General features: G+C 44.0%; 1 protein-coding gene across 10 annotated transcripts in view; it reads left to right on the forward strand.

Moving 5' to 3' along the window:
- Positions 1–2,673: 2,673 nt before the first annotated feature.
- The window catches only part of TSPAN18 (tetraspanin 18), a 195,619-nt gene continuing 180,272 nt past the window's right edge, over positions 2,674–18,020 (forward strand). For 6 of the 10 annotated variants that reach the window (XM_075927536.1, XM_075927539.1, XM_075927538.1 and 3 more), the window contains exons 1-2: positions 2,675–2,823; positions 2,990–3,210. The gene's annotated coding sequence lies outside the window, so the exon portion shown is untranslated. Of the gene's footprint in view, positions 2,824–2,928; positions 3,211–5,530; positions 5,573–18,020 lie in introns of those variants that run through there. The other 4 variants (XM_075927537.1, XM_075927541.1, XM_006124487.4 and 1 more) reach the window with 4 other exon arrangements.

Below are 18,020 nucleotides of genomic sequence, written 5' to 3' on the forward strand. Positions count from 1 at the left end.
AAAAAAAAAAAAAAAAAAAAAAGCAGAAGGGCAAACGCATTCCCTGGATGTGGAGGAGTTTTTTAGGATACCTCTGGTATCCCGAAAAACTCCCACAGTAACAGTGGAAATAATGAGGCAATAGGAGGATAGAGAGATGCTGGGAGGCATAGGAAGTGAGGAAGAAAAAGGACAGAAGAAGCAGGGGATGGGGGGGAGTGAGGGGGAATGGTAGGGAAATAGAAATAGGCAAAAGAGACAAGAGTGGGAAATTAAGACATGCAACACACACAGGAAATGGTTTGTGAGTGCTGAATTACACATGGGATCAAATTCATCTCTCGCGTAAAACCACTAAATTCAATGGAGTTACCCAGATGAATCTGCCCATTTTATTTTTTGGAATCTTTGCAATTAGTTTGAAAAATTAAAATTAATCAGCTAGATAATGGAGAGGGAGAGGTTATTCAGAATATATAATCTGCTCCATCTTGAGTGTGGCAGGAGAAGGAGGTCATTCACATTGCTGGAAGCACTGTGGCTCTACACACTTCAAGGGCTTTTGATGAGACTGTAGTAGCCTTGAGAAGGCTGTTTGAGTGGTTTGGACTGGGATGGATTCAAAACCATCTGAGTTTATTTCCTTGTGTGAGATGTTAGACAACTGATACATTACCTACATTTGTACTAACAAAAACAGGCAAGATGTCCCTGATGCATGTTCAATTAACAAAATGGGCTTTAATAAAGACCTGGCTTAAGTTTGCAGAGGATGCATTGTATTCTTAAAGTAAGTTTTCAATCTGTTATGTATTAAGTGCAAAACTCAACTAAGTCCTAACTGGATTCATAACCAGTAACTTTGGAATTTCACACTTTCCAAGTCTCTAAATTCAGGGAGCTTATGTTGCAGTAATTGTCCCTCCTCCCTCACTAATTGTATGGTCAAGAGTAGGTATGTCCATGTGAGTACATATATGATTCTGAAAACTGGGGTCACATTTAATTTACGTTGGTACATTCGAACAATGGGATCCCCAGAATCAGGATACCAATCCAGTTTTTGTTTATTTCCCTACACATTTCTCCAAAATAATTTCCAAATTCTGATGTCCTCAGGATAATAAGAGTTCCGGGGAATCTCCGGCAATGTGTTGGGATCTCAATCAAAAAGAAGGGAAGATTGTATAATGTGGAACTATTTAAAACTAGGAGGTATTGAGGAGAACACAAATGTGATTTTGGACTGAAAGGCCCATGATCTGTAATACAAGCTGTCCTCCTGGAAAATAACACAATGATACCTTGGGTAACAGAAGCAAATGAGGAATGAAGCTGTTATCTTGTGTCTAACAAATACCCAGTTCCTCTAGACCACAAAGAGTAGACAGAAGTAGTGCCATTCTGTGACACAAACAGTAAAATACAAATGAAATGCCATAACCTGAAATATAAGATGATGTGGGATCCTTGAAATAATTTGACTACGTACGCAAGAAAGAGTATGATTCAGACAGAAATATTCTCTACAAAAATGTACTGATGATGCAGTTCTATAATCTTGCTCCATTAGCAAGCAGTGGATTTGGAGGTCATATTTGTTAAATGCCGGGTGTGTGTGTACGCACGCGTGTATTAAAAAAAGACAACCTAAGTCCTTTCCCCAACATGTGAAGCTTCCGTATTCAACACACGTATATATTTGGTGCTCTGTTCCAAACAAATTTCTCTTCCTAATCCTTCTCCATTGTGTTCTTACTTTCCTATTGCATCTTGCCCCTCTGGAAGCTACTCTTCTGTGCTCTTAAGAGTCTGGGATCCCTGCCTGAATCCATCCCTATGCAAGTAAATGTGAACACAGGGGTTTGCCTGTATCAGTGTGCAGGATCAGGACTTCATATTGCAAATTCTTTATCCCAATATCTATCTTATTTTACGTGGGGACAATACCTACGACAATGAGATCCTGGTCCTTGAGAGGGACCTCAGCCAACTACTCTAACTCAAAAGAGTAATGATGGATTGTGGTGTGAAGACCTGTCACCAGAGGTGAAAGTAAGGGGGTGTGTCCTGGTGGGCAGCAGGGAGCTATTTAAAGAGCTGGCAGGGACTGGTGTTGCAATAGGACAGTACAGTACCTGTAAGAAATTTCAAGTTACTTTCACCTCTGTGTCACTGTGCTGAGATGATAAATCCTGCTACCATCCCCTCCCTCCGCCCCCTCCCGTTTTTTATACTGTCCTTGTGTGAAATACTGCAACCATGCCCACTTGCTGACCCATAACTTATAACCCCCTTACCCTGAACTTTGGGATTGATTCCCAAGCTACATGGCATGTTGCTTTATGATAGAACATGGGATTTTTGGACTAGTGGGGACATGAAGCTATTGAGGCCCCTAAGCAGAGTGCAAGCATGTCCTGGGGTAACTTCACTGATTTCAGGAGCAGTTACAGCAGGGTTGAATTCAGCCCTCAGTACGTTTTCTCTTCCCACTTTTGTGGCACTCCATGCCCCATCCCAAGGTGAGTATCCAGAAAAAAGGAAACTGTGGCTTCAATAAGCCTTGGCTTTTGGGTGAACTTGAAGCCCCAGCATGACAAAAATGTGTTCAGGACAATTTCCCTGTTGAGGTAGGCTCTGTCCAGGGGGAGGGTGAGACCCTGCAGACTGTTGGGAGGAAGGAGTCAATACAGTTCTCCCAGAGGCAGGTGGGAGGAGAAGGGGCTTGAGCTCGGAGAAGAAAAGAAACTTCGGAGGTCCCCAGCGGGAAGCAACCGGTTTGCCATGGCGGGAGGCGAACGCCCGCGGAGGAAAGCGGGGGGCTAAGGAATCCAGCAGGCGGTGAGGCGCGGGGAAAGCAGAACGTGTCTGCCCAGTGCGGGGCTGCGGGAACAATGCGCTGAAGGGAAGAAGAAAGCGGGGAGGGAGAGCCGGGGAGGAAGCGGGAGGGGAGGGGGCTCTGGAGGGAGGTGGAGCTGGCTGCAGCTGGCGACTCTCGCTCTCCCAGGTTGCTGGGCACGGGCTCCGCACCGCGACTCAGAGCCGAGCGGCTGCAACTGAACTGAGCCCAGAGGCGCTTCCCGCAGCAGCCCGGGCGGCTGGAGCTCAGCGGCCCCGAGAGCCCCCGGCTGCAACTTGCGAACCGCCGGCCGCCGCCGCTCCCGCCAGCGGAGAGACACCGCCTCCGCCGGCTGCAGCTCTTCGGAAAGTTGCCCCGGCTGCCGGACGGTAAGAGCGGCCCCGGCTCGCACGGTCCTATCCCCTTCACCCCTCCCCGAGCGCAACTCCCCTACCCCATGTTCTGCCCCCCTGCCCCTCTCCTGCCCCCTCCCCGAGCGCAACTCCCCTACCCCATGTCCTGCCCCACTCACCCCCTCCTGCCCCCTCCCCGAGTGCAACTCCCCTACCCCATGTCCTGCCCCACTCACCCCCTCCTGCCCCCTCCCCGAGTGCAACTCCCCTACCCCATGTCCTGCCCCACTCACCCCCTTCTGCCCCCTCCCCGAGTGCAACTCCCCTACCCCATGTCCTGCCCCACTCACCCCCTTCTGCCCCCTCCCCGAGTGCAGCTCCCCTACCCCATGTCCTGCCCCATTCACCCCCTCCTGCCCCCTCCCCGAGTGCAGCTCCCCTACCCCATGTCCTGCCCCACTCACCCCCTCCTGCCCCCTCCCCGAGTGCAGCTCCCCTGCCCCATGTCCTGCCCCATTCACCCCCTCCTGCCCCCTCCCCGAGCGCAACTCCCCTACCCCATGTCCTGCCCCACTCACCCCCTTCTGCCCCCCTCCCCGAGTGCAGCTCCCTTACCCCCATGTCCTGCCCCACTCACCCCCCTCCCGGAATGCAGCTCCCCTACCCTCATGTCCTGCCCTACTCACCCCTCTCCCACCCCCTCACCCCTCCCCGAGTGCAGCTCCCCAACCCCATGTCCTGCCCCACTCATCCCTTCCCTCTCGGAGCGCGACTCTCCCCCCTACCCCACTCACCCCGAGGCTGCTTAGCGTGGCTCTCCTATCCCTCCCATCCTGCCCCATTCACCCCTCTCCGAGTGCGGCTCTCCACTCCCGCCCTGCCCCCCGCGGAGCGCGGCTTTCCTCCCCTCAAGTCCTGCCCCACTCCCCCACCATTCCCGGGCTCCTGCCCCAGCCGATAGCCGCTGGGGCTGCTCCTGTTCCTTGCACATTGAACACTCCCCGCTGGGTGCTCTTGCCCCTCGCTCAGCTCCTTTTCCATCCAGTGAGCCCCTTCCCCTCCCGGCTCGTAGCTGCGACCGCCTCCCCCCCGGCCCCCCCGGTCCCCATTAGTGCTGTCTACCTGTCCCGGGGATGCTGCTGTCTCGGACGTGCCCAGTGTGCTATGTACCTCCCCGCGCCTCGGGACAAGGGAACAGTCCTACCCGAGCTGGGAAGGAGATTGCCCCAGGGCCACTCCGGTGGCTGCATCCTGGGGTGGGTGAGAGGAACCGGGAAGCCCCGGCAGAGGATAGAGAAGGTGCCTGCGTGCTGGATGCTGGGCTTGTAAGTTTCCCGAGGTTGAAGTGCCAACGGTGCCTCCCTTGCAGGTGCCATGCCTGAGAGTAGCAACAGACAGGTGGTGGGAACTCCTTCTTCCAGGCTCAGGTTCTAGCTGAATTGGGCCCTATTGTCTGTTCTTCAAACTGGGTGTGATGGGTTGCTACCTTTAACATCTCTGCGGGTGCTTTTGCTTTGTGAATCATGTTACTTTCAGTGGAACTGCTGAAGGCATTTGTTTCTCCCAAGAGTTACAAAGAAATCGGAAGGTATCAATTGGGTACTTGTACATTTCTGATCATGCTAACATACCTCAATTTTCTGACTGTTCAAGTGTCCATGCCAGATTTCTGACTTCAGTACAGTAATGCACGTTTTGCTAATTCCCAAATCATAATTTAAACACAGCTCCAATCTGTGTCCACTTACAAAAATCTAATATCTAATGGCAGGAAGAAAAAATGCTTTTAGTGAAGTCTGATGTTACAAAAATGCCATTTTTTTACAAAACGCACAGCAGGATATTTGCTACTATAATCTGAAGTTTTAGCAGAAAAAAGTTAACTACAATTGCCGCAATAAATGGACTGATATTTTTGCTTTTTTAAATGTTGCTGCTTGGTAATTAATAATAATCAGTCCTTAACAATGTTTTTTCCAGCCACTAGTGACATGTGACTGTATATTCCATACATTTATAGCACAACAGAACATTCAAACACATAGTATTATTAATGGACTCTCTAGCAACATATTTCACTTAATAGTCAGTGACCATCAAACCAAGGATGGCCAATGGAAGTATATTGTAGAATGTCATGTGGCTTGCTGCTAGATAGTTCTGAGTGATACATCATGCCAGATTCTGAACTCAGTTTCAGCACTATAAATCCAGGGTAAAGTCACCCTGAAGTGAGTGGTGTTACTATAGGCTTATACTGATATACCAGAATGAATTTTATAGTCTTTTCTGGCTAAGGGTTCATTTAACATTTTCAGAAAAAAACAAAGTTTGTTTTCTTTCTTTGCCCTAAAAGCATACAAATTACAAGACTGAAAAAAATCGAGCATTAGAACAAGTAAGTATTATTCTTAGACCTTCTTCTTTCTCTGAAGTACTTTTGCACAGTTGTTAAAATTATTTAACTGTGTGACAGTCCCTTGAAGGCAGTAAACATTTCTGTATTTAGTGCCGCCAATGCGCTTTTTTTTGGTTGGAATACTATAGAATGCAATTGCCAGAAAATTAAGTTTTTTATTTTTAGTAGACATAAAGAGGGTGAGAAAAGGAAAGGAAGATTTGTTTTAACTTCTCAAAGAAATTCCAAACTGCCTGCAAAGTCCAGTTATATTTTCTTTTGACCTCACATTTTCTGCAAAGGGGAGCATAGGCAGTGAATCATCTAGCAGCTGGAGCAGTGCACTAAGAATATGGAGATATTACTGACTTAGCTACTGTTGTCAATTATCAGAGGAAAAATAACCCCTGAAAGTACAGAGCAGAATCTGAGAGTTTGCATTTTTTTTTCTATGCTGAAAGCATCTAATGACTCTTATCCCTAGATGATCTCATTTTTGGCTAGTTGAATTGCATTATCCTTTTTTGGGGTGGAGCTGGAGGAAAAGGAAACAGGAATCGTTTGCTTATGAAAATGCTGAACTATCCTTAATTCCGTTGCCAAGGTGTATGTGTGGTGTTTGATTCAAATAATTATTTCATATATGCAGCATTTTAGATTTGTTTTAAAAAACAAAAATACTTGTAACCAAGAATCACACATTGAATTCACAAGAACAGATGTTGCTCTTGTTTCTGAACTGCAATGTTATTCTTTGGAGTAGCCAGCTTGATAGTTTAGATAGTTAAGTTTCATGTCCTTTGGTCCAGCTTAATGGGGACTGCGAAGAATCAATAACTTTAACTTATGTTCAACTATAGCATGTCAATAGAGGACTGAGAAGGGTTTGAAATTGCCTTATTTCATGGAGCTAATCCCTGTTAACAGATGATGATGGCTGATTTTGTATTTCTGTAACCTAGTTCCATCATTCAGGCTTGCCAACTTGCTGCACTTCACATATCAGAACGGGCTGGCATCTTGGATTTCTATCAGAGATATTGCTGAACAAGCTAAAGGGTCCTTACTGCTGTCAGAATTAGCATTTTTCATCCTAGCACACTTTTATCTTAAGTTAACATATATGAAGTTGAGTACTGTGGGAGTTTGAAGCAGCACCATAACATACTTAGATGAGCATTTATTATCAGTAGCCTTGCCTTCTCTTACACATTCTGAAGTCTCTTGAGGAGGAAAAAGTGGAATGGAAAAGTGAGTGAAATGTCTTCATTTTTTTGAATGAATTTGCTTCCCTTTCACCTTTCTCCCTTCCTCCCCCACCTCACTCTCTTACGTAGGATCCTTCCATAATTAAAATATTATGACTTTCCTTATGGTGGCCTTTCATTTGTGGCTAGGTTCCTAATTTGATGTCATTGAAAAAAAATACTAGCAGATGACATTTCATCGGTTAGTGCATACCCATTTAAAAAAAAAAACCACAGTGCTAAGACCATATGGGCAGATAATGAGTTTAAGATGACAAACAGTTTACAGATTGGCCCAAATAAAGGAGTTTCTTCCTAGAAGACACATTTTACTTCAAAATAAATAATCTGGTTCCTCTGTTTTTATTTAATTACCTCTAGTCCTGTCTTTTCTCAACCTGCTGTAGGAAAACAGACACAACTGCTTTGTGATCAGCAGTTACTGTAGTTATAGGGCCATTGCTCTTACCTCAGAGAAGGTTTGAAAACAGATATTGCAGAGATGAGGCTTATAAGTACATGACTGGTTAGAAGGCAAATGGTCCAAGTATTTCCCATGGAGTTCAATTATGCAGCGAAGTTTCTCATATCTTGCATTTAGCTCATAATCTGTCCCAGAAAGCATACAGGCCTAATGTCCATTTGGACCTCTGCCTCCATATTAAAAAGGAGTGACTGCACCCTGGGCTGCTCCTCGGAGGTTCCCCGTGCAGCTCTTAGTTTGGGGGTCATCTGACAAACCATCTGAAACCTGATCCCTCAGTTGTTAGGGATTCCTCCTAACAAATAGTATCCTTTTATTCTCACCGGTTTCTTTCTTTCTGTAAATACGGCATCCAAATATGGTTTCAGATTGAGGAAAAAATATCTGATATGAAGATATACTGATTGGGAAAAGTTAATTTGTACTAAGCCCAGTGAATCGAGCCAGAGAGAATGTTTCCTAGAACTTCCAGACTTCTGTCTTTTCCCCAGACACCACTCTCGTAGAAGCTTTTGAAATGGGAACACATCCTAGGGCTGATGGTCTGAGACACATACATCACAAGTGAAAGAAATTCCCACCAGAAAATCACTGTGGAAGCTGAGGTTCTCAGGGAGAAGGATTTAAAAGCAAAGCAAAAAACCCAACAATACAACAAATATGGAGCAAGCTGGGAGTATGCAAAAGCACATCACTGCCTTGCATTCACAGTATGACTGAATACAAATGGAATATTTGTACCCATGAGCAGAGCCCTGCAAATTTGTGGATATGCTTTATATCCAAGGGTATCTGCATTCATGGAGGTAGATAATCTGCAGCTCAAATTTTGTATCTAGAACCCTGCAAATTTGTGGATATCCACTTTATAGCCAGCCACAGGGGTCTGCATTTGTGGATGTCAATGGGGATAGCCAAAGCTCATTTTTGTGGATGCAAATTTTGTATCCGTGCGTGATTATACCCATGAGTGAATCTAGTTACCTGCTTTAGATCTTCATTTATAGTAATTTTGTCCAAATGCTCAAACTTAATTTTTATGGCAATCATAGGGATGCAAGGGAGCTTGAGCAGCTACTAGACCAGTGTCCTACATTCCTGGCAGGGAATAAGTATTATCTTCACCAGTGTTTCTCAAAGTGGTCCACGAAACCACTTTGAGAACACTGCTAGCTTGCCACTGCGGTGTGTTTACTTACTGGCGCCGCAGCCCCAGAGTCTGGTGGCTGCTACTAACTCCGTTTAATCATTTGCAGCCACAGGGGAGCCACAGGAAGCAGCGGCCAGGGCCCATGCTACTTCCCACTGCTCTTCATTGGCTGCAAACAGCAAAAATGTATCCAATAGGAACTGCAAGGCTCTGTGGCCATGGCGCTGGTAAGTAAACACACTGGAGCAGCCATTTAGCAACATTATCAAAGTGGTTTCGTGGACCACTTTGAAAAACACTGATCTATGCCATCCTAACGCATTTGTTTAACCTGCTCTTAAAAATCTCCAATGATGGAGATTCCACAACCTCCCTAGGCAATTCATTCCAGCACTTAAATCACTCTGACAGTAAGCTTTTCTTAATGTTCAACCAAACCTCCCTTGCTGCAGTTTAAGCCCATGGCTTCTTGTCCTATCCTCAGAGGCCAAGGAGAACTATTTTTCCCTTCTCTTTCTAACACCATCTTAGATACTTGAAAACTATTATCATATCTCCCAAGTCTCTTTTCCAGATATAACAAACCCAATTTTTTCAATATTCCCTCAGAAATCATGTTTTCTAGATCTTTAATCATTTTTGTTGCTCTTCTCTGGAATTTCTCTAATTTTTCTACATCTTGCTTGAGTTGTGGTGCCCGGAACAGAACATAATACTCCAATTGAGGTCTAATCAGTGCTGACTAGAGTAGAAGAATTATTTCTAGTGTTTTGCTTACAACACTCCTACTAATACATCCCAGATTGATGTGGTTGCTTTGTTTGTTTGTTTTGTAACAGTGTTAGACTGTTGACTCATATTGAAATTGTGATCCATTATGACTCCCAGAATCTCTTTCTGCAGTGTTCCTTTCTAGGCAGTCATTTCCCATTTTGCATGAGTGCAACTGATTGTTCCTGCCTAAGTGCAGTACTTTGCACTTGTCCGTATTGAACTTCATCCTATTTACCTTAAACCATTTCTCCAGTTTGTCCAGATCATTTTGAATGTTAATCCTTAGTGGTTCTCATCCAGCAATATATATCCCTGGGGATAGATCTCCCATAGCATGCATCAACTCATCTATTCCAGATACTTGCCTAATTTCACGACTGACTACATAAGAAGCCCTAACAAAGTCAGTACAAACTAAAATTCCATATAATGACTTGTTTATACTGTTCTATAAACTGTACTCTGAAAATTGCATACAATATTTCTATTCCAATTAACTTATCATTATATGATAAAAATGAGGAAGTAAGCAATATCTCAGTAATAGCATGCTGTGACACTTTTGTATTTTTGTCTGATTTTATAAGCAAGTAATTTTAAGTGAGGTAAAACATGGGCATATGCAAGGCAAATCAGTCTCCTGAAAGGGGTACAGTTGTCTGGAAATGTACAGAAGCATGGCTCCAAAGCACTTGCAACCCCTCCAGTTCGGCATCGTCCTCAGACTTTCTAAGTGTACTGTCTTTTTCATTACCTAAATAATTGATGAAGATATTGAACAGAACCAGACCTAGAACTGATTCCTGGATATGCTTTTGCAGTTTGACTGTGAACCACCGATAACTACTCTCTGGGAATGACTTTCCAACCAGCTACGCACCCGTTTTATAGTTGGATAGGCAATAAGCGGCCCATGGGCTGGATGCCATTTGCCAGGGTTAGTCTCTGGTGGGTGGCCAGAGGCTTTGTGGACCTGGGCGTCCACAGGTATGGCTGCTCTCAGCCCCTGTTGGTTGCAGTTTGCCATTCCCAGATGATAGGAGCTTCAGGAAGCGGTGACCCAGCCTGCACCACTTCCCCTGGCTCCCATTGGCTGGGAATGGTGAACTGCAGCCAACAGCAACTGCAAGTGACCATACTGCAGACACTTAGATAAACAAAGCATCTGATAGCCTGTCTAGGGCTAATGCTGGTGAATCATTATTGCCCATACCTGATCTAGGTTGTTTTTCCCTAGTTTGTTTATCAGATAATCATGGGAATGGTATCAAAAACCTTACAAGAATTATAATATACCATATCCACCATCTCCCGCATATCCACAGGGCTTGGCTTTTTATTGACAAATCTGTGATGTTACTTATCACTCTATTACCTTTTAGGTGGCTGCAAATTGTTTAATTATTTGTTCCATTACCTGCCTGGTTACTGAAGTTAAGATGACTGGTGTGTAGTTCCCTGGGTTGTCCTTATTTCCCTTTTTATAGATGAGTATTATATGTGCCCTTTTCCAGTCATCTGGAATCTCCATGACAAAAGTAATGTTTTCCATGACTTTTCAAAGACTAATGGCTCAGATAATTCCTCAGTCAGCTTCTTGAGCATTCTACAAGGTATTTCATCAGGACCTGGGGATTTGAAAACCTCTAACTTGTCAAAGTAATTTTAACTTGTTCTTCCCTTGTTTTAGCCTCTGTTCCTATCTCATTTTCACTGGCATTCACTATATTCAATGTTCAGTCACTACAGGTTGCACCTCTCAAATCCAGGCTTCTCTTGTCCAGCAACATCTGTGGTCCAGCATGACCACAGATGTTCCTGGATGAGTGAGCCCTGGGACAGGAGGGCCAACAGCTGGGAGCCCAGGGCAACCATGCCAGTCTACTAGAAGCAGGGCTTCAGCAGCCTGGGAGGAGAGCAATTGGGGCTATCTGCCCACTCAGCAGAACGACCCAGACCATAGCAACTCAAGAGGGGAAGTCTGGCCGGGATGCGTCGGCCTGGGAGGTGGCAGGGCCGAGGCATCCCAGGTGGTGGCAGCATGGTTAGGGCTGCCTGCCACCCAGGATTGCCTGTGAGGGAAAGCCAGCCTCAGAAGCCTCGCAGAATCAGCCCGGCTGGGGTTGCGTGACATGCAGCAGCAGGGCTGGGGCTGCAGCAGCCCAATCAGACAACCTGCCATTTGGTAACGGGGCTGGAGCTGCCTGGCTCACAGGCAGTGGAGCTGGGGCTGACCTGCAGACAGCCCATACACACTGAAGGAGCCGGCAGTGGGGAGGGGCAGTGGGCTGAGGGGCTGGTATTAGGGGACCTCCCCTTGTCCAGCAAATTCCCTTATCTGGGACCAGTCAGGTCCCGAGGGTGCCAGACAAGAGAGGTCCAACCTGTACTAAACTTTCTGGCAAATTATTGAAACTAAGTAATTTAGCATGTCTACAATCTCCATATTTCCTGTTATTTCCCCTCTTTCCAGCCCCCACGCACACTGAATAATGAGCATGCCCTGCCCTTGGTCTTACTCTTGCTTCTAATATACAGTATTTATAGAATGGTTTCTTATTATGCAAGTCTTATCTCATTTTTTTTGCCTTAGCCTTTCTAATATTGTTCCCATATACTTATGTATTCATCCTTTGTATTTGACTTTGTTTCCCCTTTTTGTGAGACTCTTTATTTGAGTTTCAGATCACTGGAAATCTCTTAGACATTAAGAATCATTCCCTGAATTTGTTTTTTTACTTTTAAATAGCGAATGTGGAGCTGATAAAGATATTGGGTAGAACATCCAGTTTCTCATTCTCTCCAGTCAGGTTTGTTCTCTACCAAAATTCCCCAAGTATTGTCTTGTCTGACTAACTTCATTTCTGTCTCCATTGAGAAAATGTACTATGGTCTAATTGACCTTAGTGCTAGGAAATTTTCCTGATACCCAGACCTTTGCTTTCCCATTGTCAATTCCATCCTGTTTGTAGCCAATATTGCAACAAAGAAACCAAAGTATTCATCTTTGTCTTTTTTTTATTGTCTGCAGAGCTCAGCATTCCACACACATCATAAACCTGCAAAATATCCTCTCTGCTTTCCTCCTTGTTCACATTCAAGCTTTTGAGGTCCTGAGGATCACTTTCAAATCATCTAACATTTTACACTCTTGTTTAAACTGGGTTTCTCTTCCTGTTTTTAGATGGATGCTAATGCTCTGCCTCTTCCCCACAAGACTCTGCCCCTAGTTCCTCCTCTTTCCCTACCCCAGCCCCCGGATCCCTCTCCCCAGAGACTCACCTGCCACTTGCTGAGGGGCCAGTGGCAATCAGGACATGGTGGGAAGGAGGAAGGTTCAGTCCCCAAATGAGGCAGAAGTGAAGGGTGAAGAACACACCAAGCTAGCGAACCTTGCTCCTGTTCCTTTTTCTGCCCAACAGTTAACACAGTGGTGACTCCTCTTCTTTTGAGACCCAGAGTACTTCCACTCAGTGCCCTGAAGAGTTGAGTCCTTAGGCTCTCAAAGTATTTGTTTCCTCTGACTACCTCACTGTAGAGGCTGTTCCTTGTTGCACATATATTACTAAGTCTTTAAGGAGACGATGTACGTTACATTAGCATAAGGTGCTTTTAAAGTGAAAGAAGCAGCCATACAAGAAAGTTGCACCCATTTAACTAACTTGGTTTCTAAGACCACTTGGAGAAGTCTGTATAACTGTCTTGCACTGACAAGACCTATGGAAAAACTTTGTAAAGCTAAAAATCTCTGACTTTTAAGGGTGGATTTACTGCTTCTTCCCTATCACCTGCTGATTAATTATGGTTGCCTTTGAAAGTAATAGCACTTCTTCTGCAGAGTTTAAAGAGGTATGATGCTTTTACAGGAAATTGGGTGCTGCAAGCACACCACATGGTGCTTTCTCGCATGCTTCCTCCTCAAAGCTGGCGGCTTGAGGTAACCTGAGGATACTTCATTTAAATCAGTGTTTCTTCAACTATGTTCCATGGAACACCGGTGTTCCATGAACAACTCGCAGGTGTGCTGCAACCTCTTCTTTGCTTTTGTTACTTCTTTGTCTTTTTTTGTCTGACAAAAAAAATTTTGTTAAGAACATTTTCATAGGTGTGCCACATAAAAAAAAAATTGTTTGGTGTTCCGTGGTCTCAAAACGTTTAAGAAACACTGAATTAAATTGTGTGTGGGAGAAGATTTCCTGCTTTAGGCTTCAGAGACCTCACTACATTTCAGGCAGAGCCACTGCCACATTTAGGTTCAGTTAGAATGTGGATAATGATGGCGAAGAAAGTGTTCTTAGGGTGAAGTCAATGAGAATTTTGTCTTTGACTTCAGAGGTTATAGAATTCAGCCCGTAAATCTTATGTTAAGATAGAGTTTTAGTGTGAGGCATAAGCAGGACATAAAAGGAGTTTTGGATAGAGATTCCCTCAATTCTGCTGGAGAAACTTCTTTAGAGGGACTATAATGAGTAGGTCATTTCGTGGACTCTAAGCCCTTTTTTATTACCTATCATATAGCTCCAGAAACAGGTAAAATGTCATTATTTACTATATATTACAATTTCACATGCTCTAATATGGACATTGCCAGCAACCTGAGAAATTAATTGAAAGGTCATCCAGTTTTGCTATAATTGATACGAGCTCCTCAACCCAACTGCTGTTTAGTAAATGTTTACAGCAATATATCCACTTAGTGAAACAGGGCTGATGCTCTGAGTGACGTACAATATTGGAAAGTGAATGTTATCAATGTACCAAATATTTGTTAACTTATTTTAAAGTTAGCAAGGTCCAATGGATAAGACACTGGACTCAGAAACTGGGTTCTCTTCCTGGCTCTGCCATTGACCTTCCTTGTGCATGAACTTGATGAGCAAGTCACTTCACCTCTGTTTTTGTTTCCTCCTCCACCTTTTATCTGTCTTGTCTAGTTAGAGTGTAAACCCTTTAGAACTGGTACTGTCTTCCCCTATATGTATGTACAGTGCCTAGAACAATTGGCCTCTCATCTTGGTTGGGGTCCCTAGAAACTTCTGTAACATAAATATTAATATTTTGTAATTAATTTCTTAATATTCTTCCACCTTCTGTGATAATGTGAAGTCCGACTTTTTGTATGAGTTCCTGTTGATTGCAGTCGGAGCTGGATCAGGCCCTTTAATGTAGAAAGCTGTCTCTTTTTATTGTAAAGTTTTCCTTCATCAAGGCTCATACCCAGCTTCAAATAAGCCTCATCGTGTTCCTGCCACATCGGAAAGCCTTTTTAGGATGGATAAGCTGAAGCATGGAGAAGTGAATTGACTTGCTTACTGTGATTCAGTGGCACAGTCTGGCATGAATCTGGCATGTTGCCCAGTCCCCCTGACACAATACAGAGCTGTCTAAACTGGGGCACTGACCATTTCTGCAATGCTTTCACTTTCTACTAAACTGTACATAAGCTGTAGACCTAGCAGCTTTTAAGTGGCATGATGCCGAGTTCTTTAGATGGGTGATTCTGGTCCTCTTGCTAGACATGCATTTTTATGGCCCTGATTCATCTGTTGGATTTAATCCGTTGGTCTTTTTTTAGTTATTATGGAAACAGTTACTATATTTACTTTTTTATTAAAGGCTCAGTGTGTGACAGTTAAATGCAGAGGAGTTTTAAGGAGATAGTTAGGGATTGTACTGAATGAGGGTGCCCGCATTTCTTAAAGAAAACATACTGAATCAAGAGAATGGCAGCTTGCCTGTTCTTGAAATGTAATGTCACATGGATGCCCCTGTGAATGCTGTAACATATGTGCTCTGGGCAAAAACCATAGGATTTTTGTTTTTGCTTGCCTGCTAGATGGCACATCTCATACTCTTGTCTTAGGGAGAAAAAGCACCAAATCTGCTTCTAGCTCTCACCCCACTTACAGTCCGATTTGAAAAATGCTTAGCAGCCACATATCCCATTGCAGTCAATGCGAGCTGTGAGGGCTCCTCATGTCTGAAAATCTGGACCAAAGTGTTCTGAGTTGAGCACTCTAAAAATCAGCTCGCTCTTCTGAAAAATTGAGCCCATGTCAGAGAGCTGGTGCAAAAGTGGTGAAGTATATTCTTGAAATGGCGTAAAGATAACTCTTGAGCCGTGTCAGTGTTTCATCCGTAATCTTCATGTGAAAATGCATTGTTTTCTGGTTTCGGTATTTGGTGGCAGTGAATGGTGAACTTAGAGTAGGGAATGAGATGAATTTGAATCTCTAGTGATGGACACTTGAGAGAGGAAGTTTGAGGACAATTTCTAGGACATGAAGTTTGGGGACAATTTCTAGGGCATGAATCTCAGGACCTCATCCTATTAGAAACTGAATGCCCAAGTAATTCCTGATGAAGTAGGTGGGAATAGAGGGCTCTCGTAACCTCATGAGACATCAGATCCTTGGAAAATGGTGTGTGTGGGGGGGGGGGGGGGGGGGCCTAGATAACCAAACCTTTCCAGAGATGCACTATCTAAATTACTGTTAAATACAAGATAACAATAAAATCGGAAGTTAAATCACTTCCTTGCCCTTGCGTTATGGATGCTCAGGCTTTGATGATGATTTTTTCAGGCAGTGGTGTATCGTATTGAATAGGATCTTGTTCCAGCACCTTTAGTTTTTGATAATTTAACACTGGACTGTAATACGTCAGCCTAGACACTTAGTTCTGAGAAGACTTCCAGACAAATATGGTGTGAACGCACAGTGGTGCCTGACTAATTAAAGATGAGTCTTTCATTTTTAAGTGTGTGAAAGGATGTTTCAGTCAAGGGTGATAGAGTTTGGAGAGATTAAGGAATAATAGGGTTTCCCGGAGTCTGCGGTGCTAAGGGTTTTTTCCAAATGCACAGAAAGGGGCAGAAGCTTTAGTGCTTCACAGTCTGTACATTTGCTACATTGGCTGTCTTGGGATAATGGTGGGGGGAGTTGGATGTGAAAAATCAGAACTTTATTTTTAAAAAATCTCCAAATTGTGGAAAATGTCACTGTTAATGTTTTCTAGGCTTACTCCTTCTCTGTGCATCTTGGGTTGTTCATGGGATCCCCTTATATGATGTAGCACCAATATGTAACTCTGACCATGGGTAGCACAACGGAAGGGGGTTAAGACAAGAGTCCAGTCCTTTCTCATCATTGATTAGTGCTCTTAGGGTATGTCTAGACTACATGGCTCCGTCAACGGAGCCATGTAGATTTGTTTGTTCGGCAAAGGGAAATGAAGCTGTGATTTAAATAATCGCTGCTTCATTTAAATTTAAATGGCTGCCCCGCTCTGCCAATCAGCTGTTTGTCAGCAGATCGGGGCAGTCTGGACGCTCCCCTGTCGACATGAAAGCCTTTTATCGACCTCCCCGGTAAACCTCATCCTACGAGGCATAACAGGGAGGTCGATAAAGAGCTTTCAGGTCGGCGCGGGCGTGTCCAGACTAGCGCGCTGAGCCGACAAACAGCTGATCAGCTGTTTGTTGGCTCAGCGCGGCAACCATTTAAATTTAAATGAAGCCGTGATTATTTAAATCGCGGCTTCATTTCCCTCTGCCGATCAGCCTAATCTACATGGCTCCATCGACGGAGCCATGTAGTTTAGACACACCCTTAGTGTGCAGTGAGAGGCATGAAGCATCTAAATTCAAATCCTAAATCTGACGCAGAATTCTCTCTGTGGTTTGGACAAGTCATGTCACATCTCTGTACTCTTATTTCACCAGCTGCTAAAATTGCCTTAATACCCAACTTCTGTGGCTGCTGGGAACATCCTAGTTAGTTAATCTTTGTAAAGTGGATCCACGATGAAAAGTGCCATGGGCTGTTTTCAAGTGCAGCAGGCTATGATGTCATAAACCACAGAACTGTGTCTTCACAGCAGGAAAAGGCAAAGTTGGACAATTGGGAGGGAGCTGTTACAGAAACATAGTATGTGAAAACTCACCCGTCCGTGGAGAACCTCTTTGTGATTTTATACTCCAGCATAGGGCCTAAATGAGTCTACTTAGTGCTTTGTGGAAGCTGTCTGTACCTCCTTTCCCCTCAAATTATAGGATCTTTCTTAGGGTGTCCTACTGCCTTTTTTTTAATATTCTGCCTATTTGTCTGTCAGCTCCTTGGGTCCATTCATTGTGCCCTATGTGGTGTTCTGTGAGCACTTAACAAAATAAATATTAATAAGAATGTTCTTTGAATCCGTAGACTTTGAGGCTTAAACTCACCTGGTTCTACTGCTTATCCTGTAATGAAAATGATTATAATCCTCTGATTGTGATGCCCTATTAACCTCCCCAGCATGTGATGTAGCAGAGAACATTATAGCTACAGGTGGGGACACAGCAGCAGCAGCAGAAGAGACACTTCTAAAAATGTAAAGATGCCACTTTCCATTCAAACATTCCCTTACAATAAAGAATGAGGAGCAAAAAATACCTGGGAGCAGAATTGTTCACCTGAATAGTGCTTTTCAAACTGTTTTCCATAAGATATTAGTGATCCTTTTATGATAAACCTGTGTTACAAATTGGATGCTTAAAAAAAAAAGTAATCATTTTAAAGAACTGCATTTTTTTGGTGACGCTTAGAGGCCTGGGTATGAGAAGAAAGTGTCTCAAACCAAGATGATGGATTGTTTTCTTGAGAAACGTCTGTGACATTCCTGTACGTTTCTTTTAAATTCCCCCTGTAGAGAGTTACATTGTTTAGTTCTTTTAAGTGGAATGGAAGGGTAAGCTACTGTCCACTCCCAGTAAATAAATACTATCATCCATGGATAGGCCAGGCTCCAAAGCTA

This window comes from Pelodiscus sinensis, chromosome 4 (assembly GCF_049634645.1).
Source record: "Pelodiscus sinensis isolate JC-2024 chromosome 4, ASM4963464v1, whole genome shotgun sequence".
Classification (NCBI taxonomy): Eukaryota; Metazoa; Chordata; order Testudines; family Trionychidae; genus Pelodiscus; species Pelodiscus sinensis.